Genomic DNA, 12,096 nt, shown 5'->3' with positions numbered 1-12,096 from the left:
CGAGTGGTAGTGCAGTGTGGCAGTGTGTGTGTGCAGTGTGCACCCCTCTCCAACCACCGGACAAACTCAAACAGGTACGTCCCGACAACTCCCAAGCGGCCACTAAATTCTTTTTTTTAAATTTTGTTTTTGCGCGTATACACATAACGTAGCAAATAAAGTTTTGTATTCTCACGGTTGGTTAACGGTCAATTGTCTCGATGGCTCATCCGGAAACGTCTCGCCCGCATGCTTCTGCTTCTGCTCCCCCGGGACCAATGATAGATGCAATGATGCAAGGCTTTGGCATCCTCAAAAACCAATTAATGACTAACCAGGCGGTAGCTGGTAAACATCACTTTGACGGCACGAGTAGCGATCATTTTAGCAAATGGCTGGCTGAAATGGACAATTTACATATGGCGCTAAAAGGCGACGAAGAACAAACCCTCTGGGCCGCTAGCCAGACGCTCAAAGGCACAGCTTTAGACTACTTTCACGAAGTATCACCGTCCGTTGACTCGTGGGCCCGTTTCAAAGCTCTCATGTCCCAACGCTATCATTACCTAGACGACGCCGACACAGCCAAACAAAAGCTTCAGACATTTGTCCAGAGACCAAACGAGTCAATTCCCCATTATGCCGAACGACTTCAAGCGCTCTCACGCCAGGCCTACAAAGAGAAAATGGATGAATCTAGTGTGGTAGAAGCCATCACTAGGACATTCATCAACGGAATCACTGACAGAAAACTACAAGAACGCATAGCGACCCGCCGACCAAAAAGCCCGACAGAAGCATATCATATAGCTATGGATCAAATCAAACTGATGACAGAGCTAGCTACTTATCGCGATCATTCAAAAAACAAACCAGAACCCATGGATTGCAACGCCGTCACACCCGCGCCCGCGAACACTGCACAAACTAGCGACCTATCTGAGGTCAGAGACCTACTAGAGGTACTAGTAAGGCGCACCGACGACTCCTTTCAAGTCAGACCTCAGGTCCACCAAAACTATCAACGGCAGACAGCTGACCAAAGGTATCCGCCCCCGTTGAATCAACCGCCCCCAGGCCAATTCTTCCATCAACCGCCGTTCCAGCCGGGCCAACATCAACCAAACCCTGGGAATTTCGGACAGAATTCGAGGCAAAAGCCGATCTATCAATGGACGCCAGATCGCCGGCCAATCTGCTATTACTGTGGCCTGATAGGCCACGTGCAACGCATCTGTCGCAAGCGACAGGCAGCCAATGCTTCTGCCCAGCGTCCGCAAAACCAACAGCAGGGTAGGTCAAACAGAGGTCAAGTGCAGCAGGGAAACATGTAAAGCCTCACACAGATCCGGCGACAGGCGGCAAGGAAACCGCCCAAGTTTTGAAAATTAACGAAAACTGCCCGTACGTTGACATTTCCATCGGAACACACCCCTTTCATACACTTCTGGATACCGGCTCACAGCTCTCGCTTGTCAGTGAAAAATTCGTAGAATTATTGGAACCGTCGCTAGTGAGACCAGCTGAAAAACAAAAAGTTACCCTGGTGTCAGCCTCTGGACACAAATTGAAACCGACCAGATCAGTCAAAATACGAATCACCCTAGGAAAAGTGCGCATGTACCATGACTTTGTAGTGGTGAACGATTTCAACCACGATATGATTCTGGGTATCGACTTCTTGAACGCCAGGAAAGCTCTATTGGACTTTGAAAACCAAACCATGATCATTGGGAGGTACGTGTACCCACTCAAAACCAAGCGAGGAGAGAGCGCAAAAGAAACAAATTTAGTGAGACTCGCGGAGGACGTAGACGTCTTCCCACGTTCGGACTTACAGGTCAAATGCGCGATTGCAAGGAAAGGCAAACCTGGCGAAAGCTTCGTCGTGACTCAGCTTCCCTCGTCCCCATGTTTCGAGAATGAACCCGGTGTTCTATTGCCAAACGCCGTCGTCGCTCTCTCTAAAAACCGTCACATCCCTTGGGCAATTGTGAATGAAACAGGCCGACATTTGTACTTCAGAAAAGGACAAGTCATTGGAGTAGCAACAAAATTCGATGATTCAGAAATCAAGCCAAATGTTTTGTCAGTAGAAAAATCGAAAGAGAACGTGAAAGATAATCCAGAGGACAAAATTAAGTCATTCAAACTTGACCATATCCCAGACGAGCAAAAAGATCAGTTGAAAACGTTACTGATGGGCAATATGGACATATTCGTTGAAAAGGATATAGAGCTGACTATGACCAACGTAACCGAGATGAGAATCAATACACAAGACCATCCCCCGACGTATCAGGCCCCCAGACGACCGCCACTCGCCTATCGAGAGGCGCTAGAAAAACAAATTCAGGACATGTTAGCCGCCAACGTCATCCGCCGGAGCAACTCGCCTTGGATGTCACCCGTTCTGCTGGTCCCCAAAAAAGATGGCTCGCTTAGACTTTGTGTAGACTTTAGGAAATTGAATGCTATTACAGTCAGACCAGCTGCTAGTATCCCGTCGCCAGATGACATATTCTTTGCGCTCGGAAAATCGAAGTTCCGCACTTGCTTGGACATGAAACAAGGTTTTTGGCAAATTCCTATCAGGGAAGAAGACAAAGAAAAAACCGCTTTTGGAACAGATGCAGGGATATTCGAATATAATAGACTAGCTTATGGATTGAGTGGTTCGCCAGCTGTTTTTCAAAATTGTATGAACGCTGTACTAGGAGATATTCGTCATTTTGCCTTAGCGTTTATAGACGACATCATAGTGTTCAGCGAAACGTTTGAGGATCACATGAAACATCTGGAGCAAGTGTTCGCCAAGCTACGAAAAGCCAACCTAAAATTGAAAATTTCGAAGTGCGAATTCATAAAAGACCAACTCAATTATCTGGGACACATCATTTCAAACGACGGAATTTCAGTTGACCCCCAGAAAGTCTCAGCGGTCCAAAACATGCAACCACCTCAGAACGTGCGGGACGTCAGAAGCTTCCTCGGTATGGCATCATACTACAGAAAGTACGTTCCAAATTTCAGCAAATTGGCGAAGCCTTTAAATGCGCTGACAAAGAAACATGCCAGATTCCACTGGACACCTGGTGCGCAAACCGCATTCGAGTCAATCAAACAGGCGCTTCTCCAGGCCCCGATTTTAGCTTTTCCAGACATTACTAAACCCTTCAAATTATACACCGATGCTTCCCAGTACGCCTTAGGCGCGGTTTTGATGCAAGAACAAGACGGCCAAAATCGGGTCATTCAATATATCTCACATCAATTTTCGGAGCAACGACTTAAATGGCCTACCATCGAACGCGAAGCGTTCGCTATCGTCTACAGTTTGGAAAAACTCCGTCCAATTATCATTGGCACCGATATCACAGTTTATACCGATCACAAGCCGCTAAAACATCTGTTCACCAGCGAGATGAAAAATCCCCGCATCCAAAGATGGGCCATTATTCTCGGCGAGTATGGGTGCAAAATCGAGTACATCTCCGGCCCTCAGAACGTAGCAGCCGACATGCTGTCTCGACTGCACAACACTCCAGTAGCAGGCGATCTGAATGACAATGAGCACCTTGACTGGCAAGGCGAGTCGATGAATGTCAATGTAGTCGATAACCAGGTACAGGTAGATGCTGACGACAACGAAGTCAATGAAAAACCACTAGACTACCACGGCATCGATATAAGTTCATTACGGAAAGCCCAACGAAACGACCCAGAATTGAAACAAATTATAGCTGACCTTCAGTCAAACGACGAGAGCAACCCAAACACCCATAGGTATTGTTTAGACGACGGACTCCTTTACCACATAGAGAAAAGTACGAAAACCCGGCCGCTCACCAAACTGCAACTCGTCCTACCACCCGAATTTCGGAAAATAGTTCTCCATTGCGCTCACGACGGTTATTTTGGAGGCCACTTAGGAGTCGAGAAAACCACAGACAAAGTGCTCAAAACGTACTATTGGCCCTCATTACTGAAAGACGTCATGCAATATGTCTCGTCATGCGACACGTGCAACAGAAAAAGGCTCAACAAAGAAAGACGACCTATGCAGGACATGCCCATGCCTTCAGCTCCCATGGAGATCATCGGCATAGACACGTGTGGTCCATTTCCCATTTCGGATAAAGGAAACAAATATGTATGTACGATCGTTGATCACTTCAGCGGATGGCCCGAGGCATGGGCTATCTCAGACAAGTCAGCAAACACCATTGCAAAACTACTTTTAGAAGAATTCATTCCGCGACATGGCTGTCCGCGAGTCATCATTAGTGATCAAGGTACGGAATATTGCAATGCACTCTTGGATCTAGTCAATCGTGAGTTAGGGATTTCACGGGTCAGGACATCAAGCTACCATCCCCAGTCAAACGGAAAGACTGAACGATTCCACAGGTGCATGAACGACATGATTAGAAAACAAATTAGCGAGGATCAAACAAAGTGGGACGAAGTTTTGCAGCCATGTCTAGGCGCTTACAGGGTAAGCAAGAATGAATCTACCAAATACTCTCCCTATTTCATCATGTATGGAAGAGACCCCGTTCTGCCTGTTGATACGCTATTGCAACCTAGATTACGGTATTATGGCGAAGACTACGTCCCAGTCATGTTCGAGCATTTGCACAACGCTTACGCACATGTAGTAGAAAACATGCAGGAAGCTAGGGAACGGAACAAAGCCCTCATCGCGCGAAATGCGGTCCCTTCAGACTTCGCACCCGGTGACCTTGTTTACTATTTCGATCCCTCAGTGCAACCGGGCGACACACCTAAATTCACGCTACCCTGGAAAAACCATTTTCGAGTAGTCTCGAAATCAGGCCCTGAAAACTATTACATCAAAAACATGTTAACAGGCAAATCGAAGGTAGTACATTCAGAGAACCTACGCCGGAAGGACGAAACCGATGTCTGGGATAGAATCTACGATGTAGTGAAACGTCCCCTACAGGTAGGCATTCGCTCGGAAGAAGAACCTACCCGTCAACAACCGCTCCGCGCGGCCCGGTTACCGTTAGGTGACCAACCCTGGTTTGCTTCGATGAGTACACCAAACCCCACATACGAATCGAGAGAAGGCACTGCAGATATCCAGGAAGAGGGCAACGGTCCTGTTCCTGAGAACCCTTCAGTAGCAATAGGTGACCCCAGCGTTATTAACTCACCACAGTTACCGAACAATGGTGAGCATGGTCAGTTACCGCAGCTACCACAGAGGCTACATGGATACAATCTCAGGTCTCGAGCTCAGACGGACGAGCCTCTAGAAGGGTATGAATACGTTCGGAGACCCTACGTAAGGAAGCGAAATGACAGCTTTGACGAGTGCCCACCAGACAAGAGGCCCAAGGTCCAATCAGGAAATGACTGCTTAGCAGTAATGGCTAGCGGTCCAAATGATGCTGAAGTCCAACAGCCATTTGCCGAGATGACTCACCGTTGCCGAAGTGATTCATCAGATTGGTTCCCGAAAGCCCACATGTTACTTGTATATACATTGACTATGGCGCTTCTTAGCCCTGGCACAATGTAATAAGTGGTCGTTGTGTGTGTTCCAGACATGGCCGTCACAACGATGCTGTGCGGATGGCTGCTGCTGCTCACGGTAACAAATACGCCTAACATAGCTCATTGCTCCGCTCCCCCCGCTGACCCTGGACATCTTTTCATCCCCCTAGGGAAAACTTACCCAAGTTATAGCTCGTGGGCAATAACCTTATCGATCAGCATGAAACCTTATCGCAAAGATGTCCGCAGAATCAATGATGCTACGAACGAGCTCTCCCGCACTGCGAGATCACTGCTCGTCAACCACTCGCCGCCCACCAACGCTACCGCTGCCGACCCCGCTCATGCTTCTCTAACTGTATCGCTCAAACATCTGTCACACTCCATTGGTCAGCTACAAACAGAGGAGAACCATCTCGTCGACACATTTCGTGACCTACTGTCCATCCCTGAGGCACGGAGCTCTGCACGCTCGGCTAACACAGTTCGCCGAACTGGTCGCTCCAAGCGTGTCAAGCGAGGACTCATTGATGGCATTGGAAGCGTAATGTCGTCTCTGTTTGGAACTGCCACCGAAAGTGAAATCAAACACTTGGATCGTAACGTACAGCTTATCAATACCAAAGAAGTCGCCATGGCCCATGCATTTAACGGTACGCTTAATGTTATTAACTCTACCAGGGTCGCCACTACACAAAATAGGAAAGCGCTTCGTACTCTGCAAACGGCGATGAGCTCGATGAGCACATCGCATTTGAAGCTGATCAGGGCCGCCGACAATGCAGAGGCACTCATCACTGTATCACTTCGCGTAGCTGACCTTGCAGAGAATGTAAGACAAGTTACTAGAAGTCTCAATCATCTTTATACTTCGTTGGTATCGCTCTCTAGCAAACTCGCTCTAGCCCAAGTAGGAATCCTACACGCTGACCTCATTCATTCACGTGACCTCAACCGTGTCCTTCGCAAGGTGAGCAAAAGCCTTCCGGCACATTTTGCGCTGCCTTTCCCGCCTTCAGCTACTCGCGACTATGTTCGCATTGTCAAAACCAAGCTCATCCCAGTCGATGATGCTTTCCACGTCCTCTTCTACATTCCACTGCTCCACACGCTTCATGCGTTTGACGTTTATCGCTTCTTCCCTTATCAGGTCCCACTTCACAGCCATAACATCTCCCTTCTCTATGTTCCCAACGAACCCCGCTACCTGGTTGTATCAGAGAACAGACAGCAATACATCCAGCCTGTCGACTCTGAGATCGAAGCTTGCCTTCTGATCAAGCAACCGTTCTGCCCCCTTCACGAACCCGCTTACTCCACGGCAAATGCGGATTCGTGTGTCGTAGCTCTTTTCCGCCAGGACGAGCTATCCATTTCTCGTCTCTGTGCCCCGATCGTCCGACCTACAAACGACGCTCCTAAAGCTCATTACCTATCCCGAGGTACTTGGCTACTTGTCTCTCGTCCGCCGCTGTCTATCACTGTCGTCTGCCCATACAATAGCACCACTATATCTATTACAAAGTCGGTACACCTTCTGACGTTGCCCATGGAATGCTCCGCCTCCAGCGACTCTCTCTATCTCCCTCCCTACTATGCCAGCGAGACACACCTGAACTTCCCTGATTTCAACGATGCCTTTACAATCTCTAATGATTCCTCTTCAATTCCAATCTGGCGATCGCACTGGACCTCCGCTATCCCTATTGCCGCACAATCCAATTCCTCACTCATACCCACGCTTCATGTTGACGGAATGCCAGCCGATGACTACTTCAACCGCGTAGAAGCCTTACCACTCGAACAGGTAGTCGATGATACGCCGTCTGCATTTTCATACACCTGGCTACTCATCATCATCATCAGTGTACTTGCCACCTGCTGCATGTGCTTCTGCATCAAACATTGCTTTCCCCGCTCCCTCGCTAACTACCGTCTACCGCGCTTTGTGCCCGCTTCCGCTGTCAGAGACATCCGAGAGCCAGCCATCGAGATGGACGAGTGCCGTCACGCACTCAACCCGCCAGCCGCTCCTCCGGGCAGTCTGCAGAGCATCCCGGAGGAAACTGCAGTGGACGCAACGGCGTCAACCAGTGAAACCTTGGCCGCAACGGAGCTGCCGCGACATGCCCCGTTTGCCCGCCGACCAGCGGTGTCCCCCCCGACCGTCGCCTATCGTGTGAGGCTACCCGCGTTCCCACCCCCTAGTGCTAGTGTTTAACCGCGAGTGCACCGCCGCGTATCCGGGTCACGGCCCGATTCCGCGACCACACCAAGCGCCCAGCCCATGGCCTTGGCGTCGCCGTGCTACTCCGCTGCGGGCTACCTTCCGGTAGCCATGTGACAACCGTCGTGGACTTCATCGCCTGCTCCAGTACTGCAGCGAGTGCTTCGGAGCGGCGACGCGCGCCGCCTTGCGCCGCGCACCTTCGTCGCGTCCCCCTTTCGCCGCGCCCCCTCGCCGTGTTCCCCTCCCTCCCCCCCGTCGTCTCCTCTTGTCGCGTTGTAGTGTCTCTGCTCGTTCTGTGGCTCCCCCACCTGGTCCTTTGCCCTTCAGGCGTCGGACTCTGCTTTCCTCCTGTAAAGCTCTTGCCCTGGGTGGGGGAGGTGTGTAAGGTGTGCGCCTCTCGCCTTTGGATAGTACATAATTACGCTGCCACCTATATACTTCGCTTCTTCGTTGTTTTGTTATATTAATCACCAGTAGCGTTACCTGCGTGGCGGCAATACTTATACCTCTCTTTATATTACGTACAATTAACACGATTTACGGCAATACTTATACTTTCTTTATATTACACGATTTCAACACTGCTGAGCGCCCGGCTCTGCACGGCAACCCGCGCCCGGCCGGCGGTGTGTCATTTGTTATTCGTGTCGATCGCCGCTCAGCGCCTGAAGCCGTCTGGCAGGCGCCTGGACACTCAGCAGCCGGAGCCGGCGCTCTCTGAACATCTCAACACACGCATACCTATCTAGGAACACTTTTAGTCTGCTAAATGTCCACTAATGGTTTTGACGTGTTTCTTGGAACTCTGCTGCGCCGGACACTTTCAGCCGCGTGACATTGGTCACCCACGTGACATAGAACTTCCAGAACCTACTAGAACGTTCGAGAGTCGTGACGTAGCAACGACCAATCACAAACGTCCGAGTTACACTCGAAAAAGTCTTCAGCCAATCGTAAGCCGCCACGCAGGGTAGAGGGCCACCGCCCCATAGTAGGAACTAGGTTGAGGGAGTCGAGCTCTGACCACCCCTCACGGGTGCCGTGCAGAAGACCCCCGGCCGTCACTGAGATCAGACGTGTCGTGCTTGAATCGTGTGTGACTCCCAATACACCGGTGCCGAAGAACTGGAGTGTGCAAGGGCTAACACCTGCCCGCCGTGCCCCAGCCCTGGGCTCGTGAACCACGGCGTGCTACAGTATCATCGAAAAAAAATCCATGTATGGAGCTGATTTTTTTTTACTAGCATTTCTTATTTTTCTGAATCAGAAAAACATAGTTTGAGGACCGAACTCGGTGAAAAATATTGCAACCACATTTCATTTTCATGATTCATTTTCATGAGCGAACCACCACTATACAAGCATGGCCGCCAGTTTGGAAGCATGCAAAATTACTACAGAACTGGCGCAGATAATACATTATTGACGCTACGCTTACGCGGTCGTTCTTCTGATTGAGTTGTCCTTAGGGAGAGGTAGCCTTAGGTATTGCCTATAAAAATATAACGTGACAATTGGAGGGAGTGACAATTGGACGTGACAATTGACAATGGGAGAAAATATCACGTGACAATCACGTGATAAACGTCATACATTGGAGGGAGATTGTGATTCAAGCTGGAGGAATTCCTTTGTTGAGCCGCTAGAATCCGAAGGAAACAGCGGAAATTGCCTACGACTATTTAATGAATTTAACGGTGATGAATAAGTGCGAAAAACGTTTTGGCTTTATAAAATTTGATGAAATGACCAGGGTAAAAGTTTTATTACTGGCGGTCAATTCAAAACGGCGCAAACATTTAAACAGTGAAGATAGTGAAGCACGATTCAAAGTGTGGTACACCTTTCGTACTTTGAGCGGCGATAGCGGGATAACGGTGTGGAGCTTCGAGGATCGGTCTTCAGTTCCCGGACCAGAAAGGTGGGGCCTATGCAATGTCAAATTTCATCAAAATGGTGATACTGTCCCTTTAACGTCCACCTGTCCGTGCCAGCGATCCGCGTCGGCGGCCCGTCACCGAGGGCTCCTCCGTCTCAGTGGCGACTCCAGTAATGACCTCCCACTGGGGGCGGAGTGGAGGGGAGGACACGGTGCTCACTGGGCCTGGAGGCAGGTGTGCGTCAGCCGGTTACACCCCATTGCTACCGCCCGCGTCGCACTCTCATAGCGCTGTGACTGTGGGCTGTGGACTGTGGGCTGTGGGCTGTGCTGCTGCTAGTCCCTCGCTCCCACATAATACCCTCCCGTGTTCTTCATAACCCCAACGCCCATTTCCTGACTACCGGACACTCAGGGGTCGGGTGGCCACTCAGGGCCCAGCACCAGGTCCGTAAACCGAGCAGCCCCGCTGTCATCACGCCTCGTGTGACACCGTAACGGAGCCCGACGACGGGCCGAACCGTCACTCGTGACGCGAGACGTCACGGAAGTGACACGAGCTGTGACGGACGTTACGTGATGTCGAAATATTTTAATTGGACTACACCTTGGTATCTTGAGAGCGATACCTTTGACGATTATGGGCGTTTTGAAGCTCGGATTTAATTTGGAACATCTTGACGTCTTTTTCGCTGCCTATTACTGCCCATGTATATGTCAACATTAACATCTTTCCTTGGTTGCTTAATGTTTCGAACTGTAGAATTTTTTAATCTGCCTTTGAACAGGTTAAAAGATAAACCCCTTATCATCCGTTGGCGTCACCCATTGTTTCAGTATACACTCACCAGAACCTAATTCCTGTCGTCCCACTCCAGCTGGCCGTCACCAACCGTGACCGTCGCGGGGGGGGGGGGGGAGTACCGACTGAGGGGCTCCCTGCACAGAGGGGTGGGGAGGGGTCGGCGACCCTGCAAGGCCGGGCGGGGACGCCGGCGGCTCACCACACACAGCATGGACGGTATAAGGTGGGGACGGGGCCGTGGCGGGAGGTAGAGCAATAGGTAACGGGCACCGAAGGACGGACTGCCTGACAACTGCAAGGACGTTGGATGTCTGTGAATCGGCGAAGAGCACTTTATCCTCGTATTACAAGTTCATTCCAACGGTATAGTGACTAAGATTCGTCTTATACCTAGTTGGGACGTTCAAATGCCTTTATAAGCGACTGGTTATTGGTAAATCAGAATAAAAGGCATTTTTGGCAATAAAATATCACCCTAAAAAGGAATTGATTCTACAATCAGCTTTCGCTGGTACAGACACTCAGTCTCATACGATTCCGGACATCCAGCTTCGTATTTCGTAATATGCAGTCGAATCTCAAAGTGGCCGTTTTATGTCTAGTATGCCTACTGACCTGCAGACGCACGTGTCTTTTTACCCGCTCTTTATCACTCAATGATCACCAATGCATCGGCACGCGAAAAACGGCCGGAGTGAATCAGCCTTCAATGACTCACTGTATCCGGTGTTAGCGAGGACCGGGTAACGGCTGCAGTCTGTGTGTCTGGAAAATGGCAATGATGAGTCGGAAATGCCCGTTTAGGTGGATGCACTTCGGACAACACTGAGCATGACTTGACTGATGTGTAATTTCCGTCTTAGCTGGGCGATATTGGACGTTTTTATACGATCATTATGGCCCTGACAGATGTGAAGCGGCACAGGTGCATACTGTCATTCTTATACCCAACATCCGCTAACGCTCTCGATTCACCTATCACCTTCCTGCCACATCACCCAGTAATATTTATCTGACTGACTTCTATCCGGCCGATATGCTGACTTTGACGTCATACTGACGTGTGACGTGATAGGTAGTCTTTGACGTCAGCAGTAATGCATCAATCCAGCAGTCAGACCAGACTACATGCGCGGCTAGAACCGTTAGATGTATTCCAGTTACTGCTTTGAATCGGGTGACCCGGTGACTAGACGGGAGCCGTCCCGAACCAACTGGTTCCTATGAAACTTTAGGAACGCAGTTGCTCGCTGCTATAGCCCGGCCTACGTCAGCCACGTAGACCACTACGCCGCGGTCGAGTGCTGCATATTCCATTGGCTCGAGCTGAGACTGCTGCAGCTTACATAGCTCTATACATTTAAAATGTTGCACATGAATAAGTGATCATATCTGCCGTGGGTCAGCCTTTGTCTCCTGCGCGCGGACGGGGCTGTGGCGTGGCTAACTATGCCAGACTTCCCCGTGCTCAGTGACTCAGGAGCACTCCTAACGAACGGAAACCGGTTCCCGGCCACCTTCCGCCGCGGGCTGCCGTCCGCGCTGTTCAGTCTCTGTGTTTGTACAGAGAGTGTTTGCTGGACGCCGATGCGCAGTTAGGACTTGACGTTAAAGGCGCCATGAGCTGTATCGGCTTAAGCAGCCTGTCACTGGCTAGAGCTTGTTGGATAATGGATA

The sequence above is a fragment of the Amphibalanus amphitrite genome, unplaced genomic scaffold (genome assembly GCF_019059575.1).
Source record: "Amphibalanus amphitrite isolate SeventyFive unplaced genomic scaffold, NRLGWU_Aamphi_draft 000073F_arrow, whole genome shotgun sequence".
NCBI classification, from domain to species: domain Eukaryota; kingdom Metazoa; phylum Arthropoda; class Thecostraca; order Balanomorpha; family Balanidae; genus Amphibalanus; species Amphibalanus amphitrite.
The sequence above is the reverse complement of the archived record's forward strand: the minus strand, read 5'-3'. Positions refer to the sequence as shown.